The 17,063-nt window shown below is 38.3% G+C and overlaps 1 protein-coding gene across 4 annotated transcripts in view; it reads right to left on the bottom strand.

The window, feature by feature from the left end:
- The window catches only part of ABL2 (ABL proto-oncogene 2, non-receptor tyrosine kinase), a 121,228-nt gene that overhangs the window by 59,151 nt on the left and 45,014 nt on the right, over nt 1–17,063 (bottom strand). The window lies entirely within an intron of this gene.

Here is a 17,063-nt window from a genome sequence, read left to right as displayed (position 1 = left end):
GACCTGAGAATCTGCATTTCTACTATCACCCAGAGGTGAAACTGATGGTACTGGTATAGGAATCAAACGTTCAAACTACTGCCTAGAGCTGCCTTAGAAATGGAATAAATGAGTCATAAAAAGAGATTTCTTTTTTAAAAAAAGCATATGATTTTTTAATTCTTGTTTCAAAGACTTAAAACTAAATGAAATCATGTATCTATATATTTAACAAATAATGAGTGTTTATCATGTGCCACACTATTTGGGGTAACATACTAATAAGTCAGTATTTCCCAAAGTATGTTCCATGAAAGTAGATTGAGTAGATGTCACAGGACAATACTGAATAAAACAAGTCTTACAACAAAGAAATGTCTAACTTATTAGAGTCATTAATATACTCATGTTTATAGCAGCCATCCAAAAGGCAGCTACAGCATGTAGCATATCTCAGATTTCTTTTCTCAGTCTTTTTTTTTTTTTTTTTTTTTTTGCGGTACGCAGGCCTCTCACTGTTGTGGCCTCTCCCGCTGCGGAGCACAGGCTCCGGACGCCCAGGCCCAGCGGCCATGGCTCACAGGCCCAGCCGCTCCGCGGCATGTGGGATCCCCCTGGACCGGGGCACGAACCCGTGTCCCCTGCATCGGCAGGCGGACTCCCAACCACTGCACCACCAGAGAAGCCCGGAAGGAGGATTCTTAACCACTGGACCACAAGGGACGTCCCTAGAGTAACCCACTTTTAAAACCTGGCTGCTGGTCTTTCTCTCAAGTCCTGTGACACTGTCTTTTAATAAGAAAAGTGATAAGAACAAGAAACATTACTTACTCAGGGTATACAAAGGCCAAACAAAAATGGGTTGAGACACTAAGAAAACAACCCATTAAAAAAAACAGGCAAATGACTTGAACAGACACTTCACCAAAGAGGTTATGTAAATGGTGAATAAGCACATGAAAAGATGTTGAACATCAGCAGCCACTAAGAAAATGCAAATTAAAACCACAATGATACCACTACATGCCTATTAGAATGGCTAATATGAAAAACACTGACAATACCAAGTGCTGAGGATGCTGACCAACTGGAACTCTCAAACACTGCTAGGGAGAATGCAAAGTGATATAACCACTCTGGAAAACAGCCTGGCTGTTTCTTATAAAGTAAAACAAACACTTACCATATGACTCAGCAATTCCACTCACAGGTATTTACCCTAGTGAAATGAAAACTTGTATTCACAAAAACCCATACAGAAACATTTATGGCAGCTCTAGTCATAACTGCCCCAAACAGGAAATAACCTAAATGTCCTTCAACAGATTTACAAATAAATTGTGGTACATCCATACAATGGAATACTACTCAGCAATAAAAAAGGAATGACCTATTGATATACACAACAACTTGAATCTCAAAGGCATTTTGCTAAATTTACAATAGAAGCCAGTCTCACAAGCACATTATATGCTTCTATTTATATGCCTTTCTTAAAGAGACAAAACTACAGTTGACCCTTGAACAACATGGGTTTGAACTGTGCAAGTTCACTTATACATAAGTTTTCCCTAAATACATACTACAGTGCTACAACAAACTGTGGCTGGTTGAATCCATGAATGTGGAACCATAGATACCAGGGCCAACTGTGAAGTTATATCCAGATTTTCTACTGCTCACAGGGCTGACACCCCTAACCCCCACATTATTCAAGGGTCAATTGTGTAGTGACAGAGAACAGACCAGTGGTTGCCAGGGGTTAGGGGTAGAAGAAAGATGGGACTACAAAGGGACAGCACATGTAAGTTTTTTGGAATGATGTAACTGCTCTGATTATGGGATTACACAGATCTGCAGGGGTTAAAATCCAAAGAACTGTAAAACAAACAAAAATCAATTGTACTGTATGATAATTTTAAAAATAAAGAGAAAAAAGGCAAAAAATGGGGCTGAAGCCCATTTTCACACCAGTTACATGAAAATAATAAAAAGTCATGCCGTAAATACCATATCACAGAACACTAAATTTTAGTAATACCTACAGATGAGAATTTACAGCTTAACTTGACAATCTAAAATTTCCACACTTATTTTAGATATAAATACCCTTCTGTTCAGAATTGTGACAAAAGTTTAGAGGAAAGTAATAGCCTTCCTAAACATAAAATGTGTGGAATTCAGCACTCCAAGATCTTTGCATCTTAGCAGAAACACATCATTGCCTATGTTGTTTAGGCAAAAGATAATGAAATATCTAAGGGATGAAAGGAATGTGCCAATCCTCTTTCCCTCATGGAATTCTCAAAGTCAATGTAACTAGCACCTGGTACAAAGACTTCAATGCAAGCTCAGAGCTGACATTCCTAGGGAGGGACTCACAAATAAACCTAGATCATTCCTAAAGATCTACAATACAATCCTCTGTAATCCAAGCAGTCAGCTGTTTCACTGAGACTAGGGAAGCATGCAACAACTGCTTACATATACTCACATACACATTCACACACACATTTCTGCATGGAATGTATATGATGTGTCTGTGCCCACATAAAGAAACAATATAACTCAATCCATAGGAAATTCTAAAATGCCTCTCAGTATTAATTCATCAATTTATTAATTATTCAAATATTTATCAAACATCCACTTTGTACCAAACACTATAACAAGCACTTGGGATATATCTGTAAACTGGAAAGATGAAATCTGGCCCTCATCCACCACCTCCAATTTAAAGACATACAAGTCATTTTTATCAACCATCTGAAGTAAAGTGAGAGCAATGTCAGCAAACTACATAGCACACGATGGAAATGGAAAAAAACTTAGTATGGCCCCAGGATTTCTGTTTGTTCTTTGTGCGGAGGCAGGTATGTGCATGAAATGATGTGCTAAGAAAATTAAAGTAGGAGAGGTAAGCAAGGACCAAATCTTGGAGAACCTTGAATGCCACACCAAAAATTTCAGATTTATCTTGTTGGCAATTAGAAGCCATTAATAGCAGTCACAATTTCAAGAGTTTTTCTTTCAGACAAATATGTATTTTGAATATTCTGGATTATGGAGGAAGGGACAAATAGTTAAACCAAGGAAATAGAAAATACACACAATACACACTACGTCACTGAGCTAATAGTTAAATAGTATTCCTCTTTGCCTCAATAGAACATATTCACTTAGTAACTCTTTTCCCAAGGGATTCAAATGAAGAACATCCTGCATCATATTAATAATTGACATTTGTATTAAACTTTACTATTTACAAATAGTAAATAAATAGTAAAATCATTTTTAACAGATATTGATAACATTCACACCATTTTATAAAATTAAAGATTGAGGACATATGTTAATTGAAAAACTGCCCTTGTTGTAACATTCAAATTACATATAAATGAGAGAATGTCACCAATGTACTCGCTGGCTAAAAATAGATCAAATTAGTTCTCTGTGGCTCAACAATACCTCTTTCTGGCCCTAATTCCACAACCTTACTTTAGGCCACCTTCGTTCTTCACCTGGGTTTTTGCAGTGGTCTCCTCACTGGTCTCTCAGCCTCTGGTCTTGTCTAACATCAATCTAATATGCATAAACAGCCAAAGATGATTTTTTTCTTCTAGCTCACAGGAAAATCTGATTACATCACTACTCTGTTTAAAACCTTCCAATGATTTCCCCATTGCATTCAAGTTAAAGTCTAATCTCCCTCACATGGCATAAAAGGATCTTTTGCAGGGACCTCGGCCTTACTCTCCTACCCATTCTCCTTTTGGTAAACACCTGGCCTCTCATCTTATGCTTTGCACATACTCAATAATTCCCCAAACCCTCTTTTTTTTGGCAAATATTGTTCCCTCACCCCCAAATACTTTGTGCCCCACTGCCCCTACCCAGATTTTTCCTGGCTAACTCCTACTGCTTCAGATCTCAATTTAGGTATCTCACTCTAGTAAATAATATCCATGGACATGAGAGAAAGCATCTCATTAAAAGATGCACAAAATAGGTTGGACTCTTGTTCCCAGGTTTTCAGCTCCTCCCTGTTATAGAATTATACATCCAAATCTTTGGCCAAAAGACGCTGCAGTTACCTACCACTAGAATATAGAAAGTATGTTTCCTGGCCTCAGTGATGTTGGGCGTGGTCATATGACTTTCTCTGCCCAATTTTGGTTTTGTTTTGTTTTTTAACATTTATTTATTTATTTTGGTTGTGCCGGGTCTTAGTTGCGGCACACAGGATCTTTGTTGTGGCAAACGGGATCTTGTGGCAGGCAGGCTTCTTAGTTGCGCCATGTGAACTCTTAGTTGTGGCATGCATGCGGGATCTAGTTCCCTGACCAGGGATTGAACCCAGGCCCCCTTCATTGGGAACGCAGAGTACTAACCACTGGACCACCAGGAAAGTCCCCCAATTTTGAATTAGAGCCTTAAGAGCTTTCATGTGTGTTTTGTTTCTCACCCTTCTTGTGTTTCCACTTTCTCCACAGGAAGATTATGAGACATGCAGAGCAGACCTACGAGCTTGGAGTCAAATCCAGCTGAACCCAGTCAAACTCAGCTGAGATCAACCAAAACCCAGCTGACCCAGAGACCCATGAGGGAGAGGGAAAAAACATTGTTCTAAACCACTGAAACTTTCAGATTATTTACTACATAGCATTTTTGCAGCAATAGCTGATATAATGCATTTCCAATAAAATCTTACTTTTAATTATCAAAAATATATTCATATTGTTTTGATTATGCACTAACAGGTTTAAATCCTAAATCAATCATAAAATTTTTAAACATAGAGAAACTAAAAAATATCCAATTTCAATTTATATACCTATCTTAGGTGCAGAGAATTATGATATGGTATTTGGGGAGTCAATATAATGCGGCATTAAGATAAAATTCTATGAGGGAAGTAGGACAGAAATACAAATCCGAAGAAAACAAGAATAATTTACAACTTTCAGCTGTTAAATGGTAATGGCAAGTGATAAATCACTGCGGTACTTAGATTCCTGGATACTTTCTCTTTTAAAATGATGTAAGGGCTTTGTTTTAAAATATCATTATTTATAACACATCAAAAATTATATAATTTGCAATTATTTAAACTTATGATGAAAAAAGTTTTCAGATGTCACCAAAAACATGTGCAAGAGAGTACACATCTATTTTCTTTCTTTTGGTGTACAGTCCTATGAATTTAATACATGTATAGATTCATGTAATCACCACCTGTTTGTACAAGATACAAAATAGATACATACATCCCCCTCATGCTACCCCTTTACAGTTACATCCTCTTCTAACCTAGATCTTCCAAAGGTCCTTTTAGGAAATATGTGAACAAAAAAGTATGAAAAACACTGCTGTATGACACTAACTAGCATGACTTACTTGTCCAGTTACTGAGGCTTCAAATTTTCAGCCAAATTCTAGTTCATTTAGTAATATTAATAATGCCAAAAATATCCAATAAGTAATGGTAAAATCTACGCTGGGGGCCAAATAATATGTTCAAGTCAGTCAAAACTGAGTTGGTTAACACACTTACTGACTCAGAGTTCATTACAGTTGAAACTTAAGTTTCTCCACAATACTCACAGAGGATGATACAGATGAACTTAATCTGGAAACTATTCTTATCTTTAAACAGGTTTGCTTGGTTATACTGATTAAGTATTAAAAGACCTCTGAGTTAGAATTTCCTCCCATTTTCTGCTTGCCTTAATTTTTCAGAAAGTTGAGATTTAGATAAATATCACTTCTAAAGAGCAATTCCAGATGAAAATCATCAAAGTGTAATACAAACAAGAATAAACCCTTTTGCACACAAAAGGAATCTAACCAGTCTCTCAAAACACCAAGCATACCAGGAGAAGCACTGAAAGTCAAAACCAAGGGACTTTAAACAATTATGTAAACTATAAGCAGAGAAAGTCAAATACAGGAAATAGCCTAAAGTAGCTCTTGCTGAATTAAGAACGCTGTTTTCATTCTATCCAACTCTATAGAAAAACCTGCTAACAAGGTAGGTTATTTTAGTCATTAAGACCAAAACATTAAATAATACCTCTCTCTAAAAAAAAATACACAATACAAATCCCCAACACAGTTGTATCTGAGAATAAAAGACTTAAGTGGAAAGTGTAAACTTCAGTAATCTGTGTTAGCATTAATTAATACACACAGAAATCCTCATTCACTCAAAAATTTTTGAACTACTACTCTGTTCCAGGGACTATAATTGTGACATAACCTGACTGGTGATGGGCCATTTGTGCAGAAGCTCGTTGATAATTCTACTAACCTCTTCATAACACACCACATTTTGAACCCACATACAGCAGGGTTTTTACTGCTAGCAAGATACTAAGGCGGATACAAAGATGAAAGATATAGAGACTGCTCTCAAAGAGCTTAACATCTAAGTTAGAGATTTGGTTAGAATAGGTTCATTTTACACTGCTATGAAATAAAAGTACAACGTGTACTTAATAATGCTACACCTAAATACAAGGAAATGCACATAAAATTCTGTAAGGAACTCTGTCAAACTTCACAGAATGAGTTTTCATGTACCCAGAAAAAGAACAATAAAATCATCAAACCTAACTACTGGTCACAAATGTTCCTTATTGATGCTATGAAACACTCCCACAGTGGAGGAAATCCCAACAGAGACCACATATAACTACCTTTCTCCTCACTAAAACTGATCACAGAGCAAGAGCTTAAAATAATTCATGGCAGGGCTTCCCTGGTGGCACAGTGGTTGAGAGTCCGCCTGCCGATGCAGGGGACACGGGTTCGTGGCCCGGTCCGGGAAGATCCCACATGCCGCGGAGCGGCTGGGCCCGTGAGCCATGGCCGCTGAGCCTGCGCGTCCGGAGCCTGTGCTCCACAACGGGAGAGTCCACAACAGTGAGAGGCCCGCGTACCGCAAAAAAAAACAAAAAAAACAAAAAAACCAAACAAACAAAAAATAATAATTCATGGCAAAGTAAAAAGCAAATTAAATCATCCTAAAAATAATAAGAGGTTATCAGCATTTTCAAATAGCGAAGACCAGAATTAAAAGTTGGTATATGCTGCACTTCAAGAAAAAGTAACTCCTTAATCAGGTCTTGTTCTAAGGAAGATCATAAAGTAGGCCTTGATGGACAGGTACCCTCCTTTCCTGACCTCTCTATGAATTTGTCTCCTTACTTCCCAAGGACTTTCACCCCTCACGATACTCCTACTACCCTCTATATGCACACATACATGAATGCACATACACACTGTCCCAGGTCGATCTCTTTCTATATGAAGGACTGAAGTGATTTTATCATTGATTGGAGAGTGGTATTAGGGGGAAGAGAATGGACTCCATTTATTTTCACTACACAAGAGCTAAGGGTGTTTACTCCACCAGGCAAGGTCTCCAGAAAAATTGTGCTCTAGAGCCTCAGAATTTAAGGATAATATAATAAGTAACTTCTACTGAGATGTTTTTGTTGTTGTTGTTTTTGGCCATGCGGCATGTGGGATTTTAGTTCCCAGACCAGGGTTCGAACCCATGCCCCCTTCATTGGAAGCACAGCTTCTTAACCACTGGACCACCAGGGAAGTCCCTACTAAGATGTTAATGCACATATAATGGCACTGAATCCCACCACCTCCCTAACTATAATGATATCTACATCTTAATAGGTTACACAGCGAAAAATGAAAGAAATTCCCCCCAAAAAAGAATTTTAGTCATTAACTAGCAGACAGAGAGACACTGCTGGTGTTCCTAAAATCATGCCATAAAGCCTATTCTTCTATCCCTATTAAAAAATACACATGGACTAGCTCTGTTTTAACTCTGGCCAAAAAGCAAGCAAATCTCTTCTGAAAATACTAAATTAAAATGGTCAGACAAATGTCTACCCAGAATATTATGGGGAACTCTGCTCGGTAAAATACGTATATAACAAACCTTATCTGGACATTTAGAAACTTGTATTAAACATCATAAATTAGGGACTTCAAGATGTATCCCTGGTGTGCAGTGGTTAACATTCCATGCTCCCAATGCAGGGGGCCTGGGTTCGATCCCTGGTTAGGGAACTAGATCCCACATGCATGCCGCAAACAAGAGTTCATGTGCCACAACTAAGGAGCCCACAAGCCGCAGCTAAAGGATCCCGCGAGCCACAACTAAAGGACCCTGCAAGCCCCAACTAAGGAGCCGGCCTGCTGCAACTAAGACCCAGCACAACCAAATAAATAAATAAATATTTTTTTTAAAAAATCATAAATTATAAAGAAAAGTTTTAGTTAAAAAAAAAAAAACTTCCATACATTCTTCCAAAACCATCAGGATATATTTTGAAGCATTTTCTAGGAAATAGCTGATATAATTAGAGTAACACAGTAACAAATTTTAAAGCTACAAAGACCTTCACTGTCTTTTTAGAAATAATAACCTTTTCCTTTGCACAAAACAATATTAAGAGTGAAGGGAGGGACTTCCCTAGTGGCTCAGTGGTTAAGAATCCACCTGCCAATGCAGGGCACATGGGTTCCCTTGAGCCCTGATCTGGGAAGATCCCACATGCCGTGGAGCAACTAAGCCTGTGTGCCACAACTTCTGAGCCTGCGCTCTAGAGCCCACGAGCCACAACTACTGAAGCCCACGCACCTAGATCCCATGCTCCACAACAAGAGAAGCCACCGCGATGAGAAACCCACACACCACAACGAAGAGTAGCCCCCGCTCGCCACAACTAGAGAAAGCCCACGCACAGCAGCGCAGACCCAACGCAGACAAAAAAAAAAAAAATAGTGAAGGGAGAGAACCTAAAGATGAAGATTTAAGATACATATCAATTCCATTAGATATGATATCAAATGTTATATCAATTATTTAAAATGTCATTGTGATAAATAGGTCTTATCTGGATACTAATTCAGAAGAGAATGACTTCTGAACCTAAGTGGATATATGACTATACAGAAGCAAAACAAATAAATGTTTTTTAAAAGAATAAATTACAATAACACTCAAAAAAACCCTGAAGCATGATACTTCATGCTTGCAAGGGGGAAAAAAAAAGCTTCAAATATATTGGTAAACCAACATTTTTATTACGGTTTCCCCTTATTAACTACTTGTGTGTGTGCATGTATGTATTCATATCAAATTTCAGGTAAAGAAGAAAAAAATTCCACTTTTTTGTATTCTGACCTATGTACGTATATGTCTTAAAAGCAGCTGTGGAGCATCTCTTCACTCATAACATGTTCTCTTCCTTTGTCTCTGACTTTCCCTCCCCTCCCCTGCATGTCCTGGAAACATATTACTCCCCTACTACTACCTCCTCACCTTGGATCAAGGAATAAGAAGCTTACCCCATCCCTACTACTTGCAGACACCCAAAGCCGTTCCAGTACTATAGTTCATTCTTCTTTTGATATTCTTCGCTGAAATCCCCTCTACTAGTACATACACCTGAGAATTAGTTTGAAATATTTTGAAATATATATGATTACACTTTATTCAGCCCACAGTATAGTCTTAAAACCTTCTACAACTTTTTTTTAATATCCCTCAACTTTTCTATTGATTCTAAGCAAAAATAGAGAAGGTAGAGAAAGATAAAAGGGAGATTATCCCCTGACCTCCTCTTAGTGCCTTTACCTTTTTGCTACTCCCTGTGAAATTTCTTAGAGCATTTTTTATTTCAAAAACTGCAGAAAATACATAAGATAGGGGGTTCTTGGGGTTTTTGTTTGTTTTTGGGTTTGGGCACAAACAGGCAAGGTGGAAAATGTACATGGCCAGAAAAGGAACAGGAAATTAGGGATGCCAAAACCAGGAAAAAAAATAAAGAGGAGCAGAATATTAGACCAGGCTGATACTGGATGTTGAGCTAGCTCCTTTACCCTATTCCCTTTACCACTTGAATTGGCCTTCTGTTCCCTGGCCAGCCTCAAAAAAGAAAAGCCACCACCAGTCACTTGGAGCTGGTAAAGACTAGACTTCCACAGCCAAGAATACTTCACAATAGTAAAAGTTTACCAAATATTTGGTGGCTTATTTAGAATATTAGAACAGACAAGTCTGAAGCTACCTAAAGGAAATAAATTAGCTACCTGAGGAGTAGGATGGGAGGGTGAAGCTACTCTCCTTAAACAGATGTCCTTAAGGAATAATCATCTAGGGCTCCCCTGGTGACGCAGTAGTTGAGAATCCGCCTGCCAGTGCAGGGGAACACAGGTTTTAGCTCTGGTCAGGGAAGATCCCACATGCCGCAGAGCGACTAAGCCTGTGCACCACAACTACTGAGCCTGCGCTCTAGAGCCCGTAAGCCACAACTACTGAGCCCGCGTGCCACAACTACTGAAGCCCGTGCACCTAGAGCCCGTGCTCCTCAACAAGAGAAGCCACTGCAATGAGAAGCCCTCGCACCACAACAAAGAGTAGCCCCGACCCGCCGCAACTAGAGAAAAAACCGCGCACAGCAACAAAGACCCAATGCAGCCAAAAATAAATAAATAAATTTATTCTTAAAAAAGGAATAAACATCTAGCTCTTAATCTCTCAGCGGACAAATATCCTAGGAAGTTTTACTACTGTCTGGCATGCTGTCTTGTAAGTCTAATAAATGAGAATGTGAGCTCATGCCCTAGCCAGTAAGACATTAAGGCTGATGAAAGGGATGATGAAGCAAATTAATAAAGGAGATTACTGGTTAGAAAAATCTTACTACTCTCTCCATAATCAAAAGAGGTTATAAGAAATTGGTAGAAATCAATTATCACTCCTTTTTAACTATACGCATAGAAGAGTTCTTAAAGTTCTAAAAGCCTCTCACTTTGGGAGATGAAGGCAAATATCTGGCATAGTCAAGTGCTATTCAAGAAAACAAAAGCCTTATTAGGCCGTTATTAACAGCAGCTAGTTTTTTTTTTGTATATCAGAAATGTTTTTATTGTTACTAATATTCCATTATATGAATACACCACAGATTGTTTATACATTAACCTGATTGGCAATTTTGCTGTTTTCAGTTTCTCGCTATTAAGAATAAAACTGGGGGCTTCCCTGGTGGTGCAGTAGTTGAGAGTCCACCTGCCGATGCAGGGGACACGGGTTCATGCCCCGGTCTGGGAGGATCCCACATGCCGCGGAGCGGCTGGGCCTATGAGCCATGGCCGCTGAGCCTGCGCTCCGCAACGGGAGAGGTCACAACAGTGAGAGGCCCACGTACCGCAAAAAAAAAAAAAAAAAAAAAAAAAAAAACAAGAATAAAACTGCTATGAACATCCTTTTTTTTTTTTTTGCTTTTTTTTCTTGCTTTCATTTCTTTTCAGTAAATACTTAGAAATGAAATGGTGGTCATGGGATAGGTGTATTCTTAACAGTAAAAGCAGAAGTGCTCAACAGTTGCTCAAAGTGGTTATACCATTTGCCCTACAATCAGCAACATTCGTGAGTTCCATGTTTCCACGTCCAGTTGATATACTGTTGGTGCTGTCAGCCTTTTTTTTTTCTTAACATCTTTACTGGAGTATAATTGCTTTACAATGGCGTGTTAGTTTCTGCTGTACAACAAAGTGAATCAGCCATACATATACATATAGCCCCATATCTCCTCCTTCTTGCGTCTCCCTCCCACCCTCCCTATCCCACCCCTCTAGGTGGTCACAAAGCTCCGAGCTGATCTCCCTGTGCTATGTGGTAACAGCAGCTAGTTTTTAATGTTGTTACATTTTCCTATGGTAAAAAAAAATACAAGTAGTTGATCACTTTTTCAAAGTAAAACTAGATTTTGATGAGCCAAACTTAGGAGTGAGTATATCAATAGAAAAAAATCAACTTTAACTTAACACCTTTGCCTAGGGGAAAGGGAGGGACTAGTGAGGCACAGGTGTCTGATACTGGCAAGAAGAACAAGGATTAAAAACACTGTAAGAGATTAAAAAACAAACAAAAACACTGTAAAACAAAATAAAACAAAAACTGCTTGCAAGCTGGGCTGCTACACTAAGCATCTTGATTATTCCAAAGATGCCCTGAGATCCAACCCAACCCTTCTGGCTTCTGCCAAAGAAGTATAGAAACAGCCAAGTCAAGTTCCAAGAATAGTCATGACATACCATCCCCTTCCAACTACAGTCATCCTCAGGAAGACTGTCGGTCTTTGGGAGTATCTTGCCCTGGGTCTAAAGGCACTATCAGAAGGTCAATGAGTTGTTATCACTGCTTCCTTCTTTATCCACTGAAACCCAAATAAACAGGAAAATAAGGAGCCTTGGATTTAATAGCAATTAATTCACTTAATTTTATTTATATATTTATTTATTTACTTTCATGGCCACACTGCGAAGCTTGCAGGATCTGAGTTCCCCGACCAGGGATTGAACCCATGCCCCCTGCAATGAAAGCGCGGAGTCCTAACCACTGAACTGCCAGGGAATTCCCAATTCATTTAATTTAATGGCAATTACTTACTTCATGTAATTCATTGGGGACAGCAAGAACAGACTAAAACTGCTACCTCTTTCACAAATCTTGTTTTCTGGGGCTACCTGGAAAACAACAGGTGCTAAAATCAACTTTTAAAATACTTAAGAATAAAAGATGGCCCTTTTCCTGCAAAGCTGAGGTCAACTGTATATTAACAAGTTACAAAACCAGTTTAAAAGTGAGTTTTTGGTCCAGGAATAAGAGCTACTCATACTGTTCCCCCTGTTCAGTCATCAGTAGCCAAGGAAAAAATTCTTACTAAAACTTCTTTACCTTAACACATTATGGCCTATTGAAGTGTCATGGCCTTCTAACAGAATGCCCATAACACAAGATCCAAGACTTCTGGTCTCTCTACTCATTATATGTGTAATACATTTTGGTATGTAATTGAAGTGCTATGTGTAAATATACTTGTGTGTGTTTTAAGTTTGCAGTTATCCTTGATGGCTTTCTCCCCTTTATTTCAAGTTTTCATTAGGTATCTAGAGATAATTATCTATATGCAAATGGTGCTACACTCTTAAAAGTAACCTACTTTCTTATAAGTGATAAGTATTTTACTATGTGATTCAATATACAATATATATGACATATAATATATAAATACAATATATATATCACTAATGTAGAATGGTGTGTAGCAAAACCTTTTTTGACATAAATTGTGCAAAAAGTAAAGTTCTGCCCAAGTTATGATTTTCATAGCCACAGAATACAATTTAATAAAAGTTTATGATATTTCAATGGAGATGTGCTTGAAAAGTCTTCAATAAACTAACTTTGAACTATGAACATATCTAACAAGTAAGAATTAGAAAGTATTTGGAGACTTGAATATACTTGTACCACCAGGCATATAGAGGTTCTGTCTCCCACTGTACAAACTGCTCTTTTTTAAAAAAAAAGGGGAGGAGAGGACAAAAGAACTGGGAATGTAAACCTCATGGAAATTCATCGTAATGTCAGCCATGGAATTTAAGAGACAGGAGAAACTTTATAGATTATCTAATTCAAGCCCCATTTTTAAGGATGAAGTAACTGAAATAGAAAGAGAAATTAACAGACTCATCCAAGGTAATATATAACTAGTTAAAGGCCTTATAGGTAGAATTATCTCCTAAGAATGAATCCCAGTACATTGCAGGTAAGGATGTAAATGGTCAGCTTCCGTGGAAAACATTTTGGTTGTTCCTCAAAAAGCTTAACATTGAATTATCACGTGTCCCAGCAATTCCCCTCCCAGGTATATACTCAAACGAACTGAAAATAAGAATTCAAATAGATACTTAACACGCCAATGTTCATTGCAGCATTATTCCCAATAGTCAAAAGGTAGAAAAAACCCAAGTGCCTAACAAGAAATGAATGGAGGGACTTCCCTGGTGGTCCAGTGGATAAGGCTCCTCGTTCCCAATGCAGGGGACCCAGGTTCAATCCCTGGTCAGGGAACTAGATCCCGGATGCACGCCTCTACTAAGAATCCGCGTGCCGCAACTAAGACCCAGCAGAGCCAAAATAAATAAATAAATATTTTTAAAAAAAGAAAGAAAGAAATGAATGGATAAACAAAAGTAGTATATACATACAATAGAATATTATTCAGCCATAAAAAGGAATGAAGTTCTGATACATGCTACAACACAGTGAACTTTGAAAACATTATGCTAATTGAAATAAACTAGATACAAAAAGACAAATATTGTATGATTCAACTTACATGAAATATCTAGACTAGGCAAATTCATGGAGACAGAATGTAGATTAGAGGTTACTAGGGGCTGTGAGGAGGGAAGAATGGAGTTATTGCTTACTGGTGATATTTTCTACTTGGGTTGTTAGAGAAGGTTTGGAAATAGTGGTGAGAGTTGCAATACATTGTGAATGTAATAAATGCCACTGAGCTGTACACTCAAAGTGGTTATAATGGCAAACTCTGTTATATATATTTTATAGCACTACAAAAAAATTTTAAGAGTAAATCCCATAAAAGCTGATGTGCTGGAGTCAGGTAGTTCTGGCACAGAAAATCTGGTCTACTCCAGGAAAAAACGCAACAGAGATGTCTTCAATCCCACACTTTAGTTTTTTTTAATTATTTTAAATAAATCTAGGGACTTCCTTGGTGGCGCAGTGGTTAAAAATCTGCCTGCCAATGTAGGGGACACAGGTTTGAGCCCTGGTCCGGGAAGATCCCACATGCCACGGAGCAACTAAGCCTGTGCACCACAACTACTGAGCCTGAGCTCTAGAGCCTGCGAGCCACAACTACTGAGCCCGCGAGCCACAACTACTGAAGCCCGTGCACCTAGAGCCCATGCTGCTCAACGAGAGAAGCCATCGCAATGAGAAGCCTGCGCATCACAACGAAGAGTAGCCCCGGCTCGCCGCAACTAGAGAAAACCTGCGTGCAGCAACGAAGACCCAATGCAGCCAAAAATAAATAAATAAATTTAAATAAATCTAAATAAATTCAGGTTTTCACACAGTTGCTGCTTATATAATAAATATTTATGGTGCCTAGATTCATGCCAAAAAATCCAAGACATTTTTAGTATGCTTATACTCTCCTTGAATATTGTTTCACCTAATGATTTCACAACTAAGTTTAGTAACAGAGAGAGTAAAAACTTACAGTAAAATGATTAAGATTCTGGACTCTAAAAAGGAAGAACATCTATCATAAAGCCATCTTGTAAGAACATGTATCACCCACTGACTAAGTCATTAATTCTAAGGAATACCCAGATGACACAACTTTTGATGTCAAGAATAGGAAGAAAAGCAAGATTGACAAAAAGAGTGGAAATTAGGAAACACAAATGCATTAACAATAGTTACATCTTAAGTAGGAACAATTTAATGAATCACCAATTTAAAATGTGCAAACTCAGATGTACTGATCTAGAAGGGTAAGACTTACATAATCTTGTTCAATTATTTAAAGAGCTCAGATAATTCCTCCAAATGAAGATGAAGTCTGCAATTCTAATCTTCCTACCTAACATCCCAATCCCATAATAAGCAATCATATTACACTGATTTTGATTTATGACACATACTCACTGGAATACTGATTATTTCACAAGTCAAGTGCTGAAGCAATTTTCGCTTTGGGAAGGCAAAGAAGTGAAATTTAAAAGCCAGGAATATTCAATATATAATGCTACATAATGTAAATATTAGGAAACAAGAGGAACAGCTATCTTAAAAGCTTTCTGTAATAGAAAGTATCTGTGAAGAATAAGCCAAGAGCTAGGGAGTACCGAGGTAAATAAGACATGATCCCTGGCCCTCAAGAACCTCACATACTAGTGGGAGAAATAAAAAAGTAATTATCATGGTTACATACAGAGATGTGGCCTGAATGTTTTGGTATCATAGAGCAAGAGTGCCAACTAGTATAGCCAAAAACAGAGAAGGCCTCTTAAAAGAGGATTCTTGGCCTGAGTCTTAAAGGAAAGCCAAGAGCTAGCCGTGGAATAAAAGTCAGCATGTTAGCATGTATAAAAGTACAACTGTGATACATATATATATATACATATATGTATTTTTCTTCATTATTTCAAGAAATATTTCTAGACTACCTACTACTTGCCAAGCACAGGCCATGTTTAGAGAACAACATGTATTTTAGTATGGCTGAAGCCTAGAGAGCATGTCTGAGACTAGGCAGGCACCAGATTATGAAAGCCTTGGAGGCTCTGCTAAGGAGTTTAGACCTCATCCTGAAGATGGTAAGAAATCAATGAAAGCTATTAAGGAAATGACAAGATCAGATACACTCTGATCAAGATCAATGCACTCTGATTCAGGCTTTCCTATACAATCTCTCTGAGGAGCTGGCATGAAGGCTTCAAAGGGAAAAGAAGGAAGGAGCTGATATGACCCATGTTTCAAAGATACTGTATGAACATCAGCAGCTAAAGTCTACTACTTCTCTTGTTCTGTCACTAGACTCCACTCTAATGGGGTACAAAGTTTCCATACCAGTAGCAGGTAGAAGATAGAAGAGTGGTAATGTAGAGGTATTCCTCTGGCCAAAATTCATAAGGGCCATCCACAGGGAACTACTAATTTTAAACAGAATATTATATTAACAAAATAAAACTAGAGCATATTAAAACATTACCTGATAAGACGGTAAATTCTATGTTGTATGTATTTTACCACAATTAAAAACAATTTTAAAAAAAGAGAAGAAAAGGGCTTCCCTGGTGGCGCAGTGGTTGAGAGTCCGCCTGCCGATGCAGGGGACACAGGTTCGTGCCCCGGTCTGGGAGGATCCCACATGCCGCGGAGCGGCTGGGCCCGTGAGCCATGGCCCGTGAGCCATGGCCGTTGATCCTGCGCGTCTGGAGCCTGCGCCTCCAGAGCCTGTGCTCCACAACGGGAGAGGCCACAACAGTGAGAGGCCCACATACCGCAAAAAAAAAAAAAAAAAAAAAAAAAAAGAGAAGAAAAACAACTGCAATTTAGGCACCCTATTTTTTCTACTCTGGCAAACATTTTACAAAAATGTAAACACATTAGTTCATACTATACTTAATTATAATTCCCTCATTCTTCCTTCACAATTAAA

This window comes from Mesoplodon mirus (assembly GCF_964341445.2).
Source record: "Mesoplodon mirus genome assembly, chromosome: 3".
Classification (NCBI taxonomy): domain Eukaryota; kingdom Metazoa; phylum Chordata; class Mammalia; order Artiodactyla; family Ziphiidae; genus Mesoplodon; species Mesoplodon mirus.
The sequence above is the reverse complement of the archived record's forward strand: the minus strand, read 5'-3'. Positions and strand labels throughout refer to the sequence as shown.